Source organism: Gavialis gangeticus, unplaced genomic scaffold, assembly GCF_001723915.1.
Source record: "Gavialis gangeticus isolate Ggan-Ray unplaced genomic scaffold, GavGan_comp1, whole genome shotgun sequence".
NCBI classification, from domain to species: Eukaryota; Metazoa; Chordata; order Crocodylia; family Gavialidae; genus Gavialis; species Gavialis gangeticus.
This window is the reverse complement of record NW_017729024.1, coordinates 13,054,278-13,061,157: the sequence shown is the minus strand read 5'-3', so window position 1 is coordinate 13,061,157 and position 6,880 is coordinate 13,054,278.

Below are 6,880 nucleotides of genomic sequence, written 5' to 3'. Positions count from 1 at the left end.
GGAACAAAGAAACAGAGAAAAGTATCTATTTTCGCTACAATGGGTAGGCAAGTTCATGTATAAAAAAGTTTACACAAACTAAGCGCAAACAAAGGTTGGCGTAAGGTGTTTCCTTCAGGTGACCGACAGTATGCAGGTTGCTGAATTTTGCTTGTTGTTGTTTGTGTTGCACAGTGGAACTAGAAGATGGTATGCTTATGCCTTTGAGCTTGTTTGTATGAACCTGTTTGTTTCGGGCTGCATCAGGTCCAGACTTTACACACAGCCCAGCTCAATGTCCTGCATGAAGTGGATTATCCGCATCCAAATGAATGCTTTGCCTTGCAGCAGTCATGGCTAATTTGAGTTTATTGCCTTTCAAGCCTTGTGTGTAAATGCCTGGACCCCACCTGTTTTGGTGCAAGTAATATCCCAGCCTAATGAGGCTCTCATCACACCAATTGTCTGTTTTTAGCTTAAGTTACCTCCAAACCTACAAACCCTGGTTCATAAAGAGGACTGTGAAACACAAAACTAGTAACAGCAGTCTGCAGCTAGGAGCTGAGTTAGAACTTGTCTGAGGCTAACAGACAACTGGTTTGAATCAAATTTGAGTGTCTTGTTTGGCAGCAAAGCCCAGATCTTACAGATAGACAAGCCTGTTGTCCCAGGTTAAATGTCATAGCAAGGAAGTTTGGCACCCTGGGCAAGCCCACAGTGGCAGCCTGCCCTCACCCCACGCATAGATCTTGTGCGGGGGTGCACACAGTGGCGGGAGCTGCACCCTCTTCTTCATGCCCCCCTCCCCCAGATGAGCCACTCATGGCTCTGACCTGCACCCCTCTCTGGCTGGGCAGTGCCTGCCCCAGTCCCAGCCCTGATCCTTCCTCACTGGGGAGCCTCAATCTGCCCTCCCATGCCCCTTCCATCCCCCTGCCCCTTCCCTCCCACAACAGATTCACTAGCTTTCCAAGCTGGACAGTGGACAGTGCTCTCCAAGCTGCCAGGATGACTGCGTGCATGCACGCAGCACTTATCAGCCACATCAGTCAAAATGTTTTGAAATATTTATAACAAAATATCCACCCACAACTTGCTTGTTGGCACCCCTTTGCTTCAGCACCCAGGGTGGTCGCCTCACTTCCCCCCACTCCTTCCTACAGTACTGCCCAAGGTAAGTATGTCTAAATTAACACTTTGCCTCAGAAGAATCAGTGCCATTTAAGCCTCATGTATTAGAACTGTACCACATCTATTTTGATGCAAGTCATGTCCTGGGCTAATGGGTGCCACATTAAACCTGTTGTCTGTTTTCAGTCTTATTTCACAGGTAAGGTAACTGAGAACTTGGAAGGAGGTCACTTTGGGCAGATCTGGCCTCAGATGTCAGAGTCAAGACCCTTCCGCTTGACCAAAGAGCCTTTCAGAAGGACCAGAGCAACCCAAGTGGTTCTGGTATCTGCACTAACACTAGGGTGGTTCTGCATCATCCCTTACAGCTAGATAGAATATAAAGATTCATGGTTATACTTCTATAGAAAGCAACCTGGGATTAATCCATAAAAAGGTTTAGGTGCCATTGGCATTCACAATAGCCCCAAATGATCATCTAAAAGTGGACCTTGCAGCAACTACAAAATATATTTCTTCCTTTTTTTCCTCCATCTTTTAAATAGTCCTGACACTCACCTGAGAGGTGGTAGACCTGTTTTAAAATCTTTGCTCTGTCTCATTTAAGGTAAGAACTTTTACATGGGTTTTCCCATATCCTAATCTAACCACCAGGTTACTGGATATTGAAGGTTTAAAAAAGTTCTCTTCTGCTGAAGCTGTTACACTTAGTATAATAATTAAATATTTCTTGGTCCAGGGCGAGAGAGAGAGAGAGGCTAAGCAAAAGATTAACCAACATATTCTAGGATGTAGGAAACTCAGCTTCAGACCCAGCTGTAATAAACCTGCAATAACCTGTTGTTTAGGGAATGTATCAGAAACATGGGGAATCTAGGTTGAAGTTCAGAGGTGGGGATTTTAAAACAGCCTCTTAACTCTCAGGTGAATGACCTAAACACTTGTGTAGCACCAAAATCTTTTTCATTTGGTTTATTTTTCTCAAGAGATAAGGCTCACCAGTGTTAGGTTGGTGATAATAGGAAAAGACAGTTCAATGCTCAGATTGCTGGTTTCTGTTAAACTTGTTCCTAGGTGCCTAAGTCTCCCAATCCTTACCGGTGTGGCTAAGAATTAATCACTGCAGTGTCAAAGACCATTTGTAAATTTAGTTCCTGATTGTTTAGCACAAGCAGTAGAATGTAACATCTAGGAATCCTAGATTTATTTTTCCTAGATGATCTGAAAAGATGCACGGTTACGTTTAGCTATTTGTGGAGTCAGAAATATAAACCCAGAATCCTAATGCTCAGCATTCCACTGCTGTGTCACACGTACCTGTAAAACCCGCTAACAACCTTGACCTGGTGGGAGCTGCCCTATGTTTCAAATAAGAGCATATCTCATTTCTCCCACCCCAATTATTTTTAAACTTGATTTGAGAGAGATGCTTGTGCTATGGATCAGAGATTACATGTTCTCAAATGAACAATTTGAGTGTGAAAAACTGACTGGATTTATAAGTTAGTATAAAAACTCTCAGCTAATTGCTGGAATGATTTTATATTGTAAAACACTGGATTTAAAAGCATATGTTGATATTGTGGTTACATTCATTTTACTGTTTAGTTTTTATTATTTGTATTTGGTTAAGTGAAGCTGTTCTTTAAAGTATAGGGTAAGGCAGTAGTTCTTGCAGATAGAAAGCAACGGGTAGGAGGTTTTGCCAACATATGCAGAAGAGTCTGTATAAACTCCAGAAAGCTCAACAACTTGATCTCAAATACTTGTCTTTCCATAAAGCAACAATCAATTTTGATAGATGTACCATTAACATAATTGGTGGATCGGATGCCTCATGGTATTGCTAATGAGCTATATGGTCTTTCACTTGTAGATCACCACTTGAATCCTGCCCAGTGCAGCAGGAATTGAACATTATTGAACATCGCTTCTCGGCCTCTTGAAGGCTAAGATCAAGTATAGTTTGTCAGCCCCTTTATGAAATTACTTTGGTGCCTGCCATTTCCACACCCATAAATTTGTGGTATCTCCTGCTCTTGAAATTTTATCATGAGTTTAGTGTTCTGTTTCTCTTACAGCCCTAGTTCTTGGAGGCCAGCAACTATGTGAAAGTTATTTAATTGGGGCAGGGGGGGAGTAAATTCCAGTTTTCAAGGTTACAAAAAGAAATGTGACAATGATCAGAGTGTACTCTCAAAGTCAAAGGTCTACAGTAATAAAACAGACAGACTGCAATTATTTATTTAAATTGTAACAATCTAATTATATTGGGAGTGTAATGGTCATATCTATACTGGTGTAAAAAGTAAACTTTCTTCAAAGGACTTTGATTCCCTGCAGCATCTTTTTAAATGTTACTATTTTGTCACTTGTCAATAACAACTCTGGGAACAGCATCAAAATTCCTGAGATAGGGCTGTAAATTGCACAGATGTAGGGAGACCACTAGGTGGTGCTCCTTTTGCCATTTATTCAGCCTCTTGTTATGGAAAAGACTAGTGAATCTTAATGGACAGTTGCATTTCTGCTATTTAAACTTGTAGCTAACAAATAGTAAATGTCTAATGTGTTTCTATACGAAGATATGTCAAGAATAACCACAAGATACTGTGCATTGGTTATATTTACTTTGCAGATAGATTAATTGATTTAAAATAGATGTACACTGCATAATCCAGAACAATCTACATACACCTGAGCTAGTTAACTTAGAACCAGCCAACTGTAAATGAGCCAGCTCAGGCTTTGGAAATAGCCTGAAATTCCAGACAGGTTAATTTATACTGCTGAGAAGCCTAGGTTGTTTCCAGTATACATGCTAGCTAGTTTAGTTATGTAGGGTGCAGCATGTACACAACCTCAGGCAAGATATTAATTGGCCATGGCTTCATGTGATACTTGAACCAAATATGAATAGAAGTTCAAATAAGGCTGAACTGCCATTTTCCAAATGGGTTATAATTCTGCGTGCTTTGGCACTTCATAATTCTATATGGTAGTAAGAAGTGCAAAATATCATGCAGAAATCATAGAATCATAGAAAAGTAGGATTAGAAGGGACCTCAGGGGGTCATCTAGTCCAACCTGCTGCCCAAAGCAGGACCATCCCCAACTAGATCATCCCAGCCAAATCTTGTCTAGCCAGGTCTTAAAAACCTTCAAGGATGGAGATTCAACAACTTCCAGTGTTGAACCTTCCAGTGTTTTACTACTCTCCCAGTGAGAAAGTTTTTTCCTAATATCTGAACTAAACTTCCTTTGCTGCAACTTCAGACCATTGCTCCTTGTTCTGTCATTTGCCACTACTGAGAACAGTCTAGATCCATCCTCTCTGTAACCACCCTTCAGATAGTTGAAGTCTGTTATTAAATCCATGCTCAGTTTTCTCTTCTCCGGGCTAAATACACCCAATTCCCTTAGCCTTTCCTCATAAGTCTTTAGTCCCAGTCTGGTAACTATTTTCATTGTCTTCCACTGGACTCCAATTTGTCTGCATCCTTTCTGTAGTGGGGGCCCCAAAACTGAACACAGTACTACAGATGTGCCCTCACCAGTGCCGAACAGAGGGGAATAATCACTTCCCTCAGTTTGCTGGCAATGCTCCTATGCCCAGTTTGCTGTTAGACCTCTTTGCAACAAGGACACATTGAAGCCCCAGACCAAAGAGTCTGGGAGGTAGGATACTTGCCAGTGGTAGTGCCACAGACTTGAATGATTGAGCTTTGCTCAGTCCATAAAATTTAGAACTGATTTGGCCCAAACAAAAAGAAAAAGAAAGAAGGAAAAAAGCCCAAGGTCACACTGTTGGCTCATATTCAGCTTATTGGCCACTGTAACCTCCAGATCTTTTCTGCAGAGCTGCTGCTTAGCTAGTCGGCCCCCAGCCTGTACTGGTACATAGGATTGTTCTGTCCTAAGTGCAGGGCTTTGCACTTGTCCTTGTTGAACTTCATGAGATTTCTTTTGGCCCAATCCTCCAATTTGTCTAGGTCTCTCTGAATCCTAGCCCTACCCTCCAGCATATCTGCTTCTCCACTCAGCAGATTTGCTGGGGGAGCACTCCACCCCCTCTTCCAGGTCATTGATGAAGATATTGAACAAAACCCAGGACTGACCCCTGGGACACCCCACTTGATACCAGCTGCCAACTAGAGATCAAGCCATTGATTACTACTCTTTGAGCCCGACAATCCAGCCAGTTTTCTATCCACCGTTATAATCCATTCATCCAACCCATACTTCCTTAGCTTGTTTGCAAGAATGTTGTGGAAGATTTTATCAGAAGTAGGGCTGTCAATTAATCACCGCCAGTGTGCACAATTAACAGAAGCACAAATTAACACTTTAATTTTTTTAACATCTTAATCGTGTGTGTTGTTTTGGAGCATCCAGGCTCCTCTCTGCCACCATCACTACCACCTCCAAGCAGACCAGCAGGGCAGCAGTAGCAGTGCAGAGGAGCCACAGAGCAGCGCAGGCTCCGGGCTGCTGCAGCAGGAAGGTGGCAGGACACATACACACAGTTTAGAGGTGCACTGATATATCAATACCATGTTGGGATGTCGCATACAGGTGCACAGCCACAGCCAGAAATACAGCCTGGCAGCATGTAGCACGGTGCCTGTCAGCTAAGTCTGTGAAGGCGAAGGGGTGGGGGGGCAGATCGAGGCACCTATAGTCAGGGGGGGAGTGGGCTGGGGGCTGCAGTAAATGGGACCCCTGGGCTGGGGCGGGTTCTGAGACAGAGCTGCAGGAGGCTTGTCCGGGGCACAGGGGGAAGGGGAGGGCAGCTCCCTGCCACTACGCACACCCCTGGGGGGGCATGGGAGATATGTGCCCCCCAGATTTGTGCATGGGGCAGAGGTGGGTTGGGGCTCTGCACTCTGCTGCCTTTGCTCTGGGAGCTGCACTCTGGCCACGCTGTGTCCCCTGCTTGCCCAGTGGCAGGAAGCACAACATGGTGTCATGTGGCTCCCAGGGGAAAGGCAGCAGGGCACAAAGCCCTAGCTCACACCAGGCAGTCTGCCTCTGCCCCACACACAAATCCAGGGGGCACATGCCCCCCCACAAGCCTTCCCTGGGGGTGTGCGCAGCAGTGGGGAGTTGCCCCCTGCCCCCAGACGTGCCTCCCACGGCTCTATCCCATGACCCACCCTGACCATGGGGTCCCATTCAGCCTAGACCCTGCCCATTCCTGCCACACTCCCTTCCTCATTGTGGGGGCCGCGATCTGCCCCCTCACCCCTTCCTCTTCCTCTCCACAGACTTACGTGCTGGGCACTGCTCTACATGCTGCAAGGATGCATTCCTATAGGGGTACTGTATTTCCAGTTTCAAAAAAGAGGATACCTGTAGTGGGGGGTGAATATAATTATGGGGGGGCCAGTGATATGCCTATGCCCTGCCCCACCCCTCAGTCCCAAGCCACAGTAACTCCCTCCGCCCAACTCTTTGCTGGCCAACTGGAAAGTCTGTCTATTGTTTTTAAATACAGATATATTTGAAAAACAGACATCAGCCTTCAAAGAAGCCTGCAATTTAACTGTGGATGGAATGTTTACAGCCACAGTGTGTTTAGCACTGAGAAAATGCACATGCCCCGATTGCTATTTCCCATAGCCGCCTGCCTCCATGCACAGGCCCACGAGTCCACTGGCCAGTCAGCAACATCAAAAGCCCAGGCAGGGATTGTCTGTGTGTTCCTGAGCTGCAACACAAGCAGGGTGAATGGCAAGGATAGCTCATGTTGCTGACTCTGTGCTCCTTT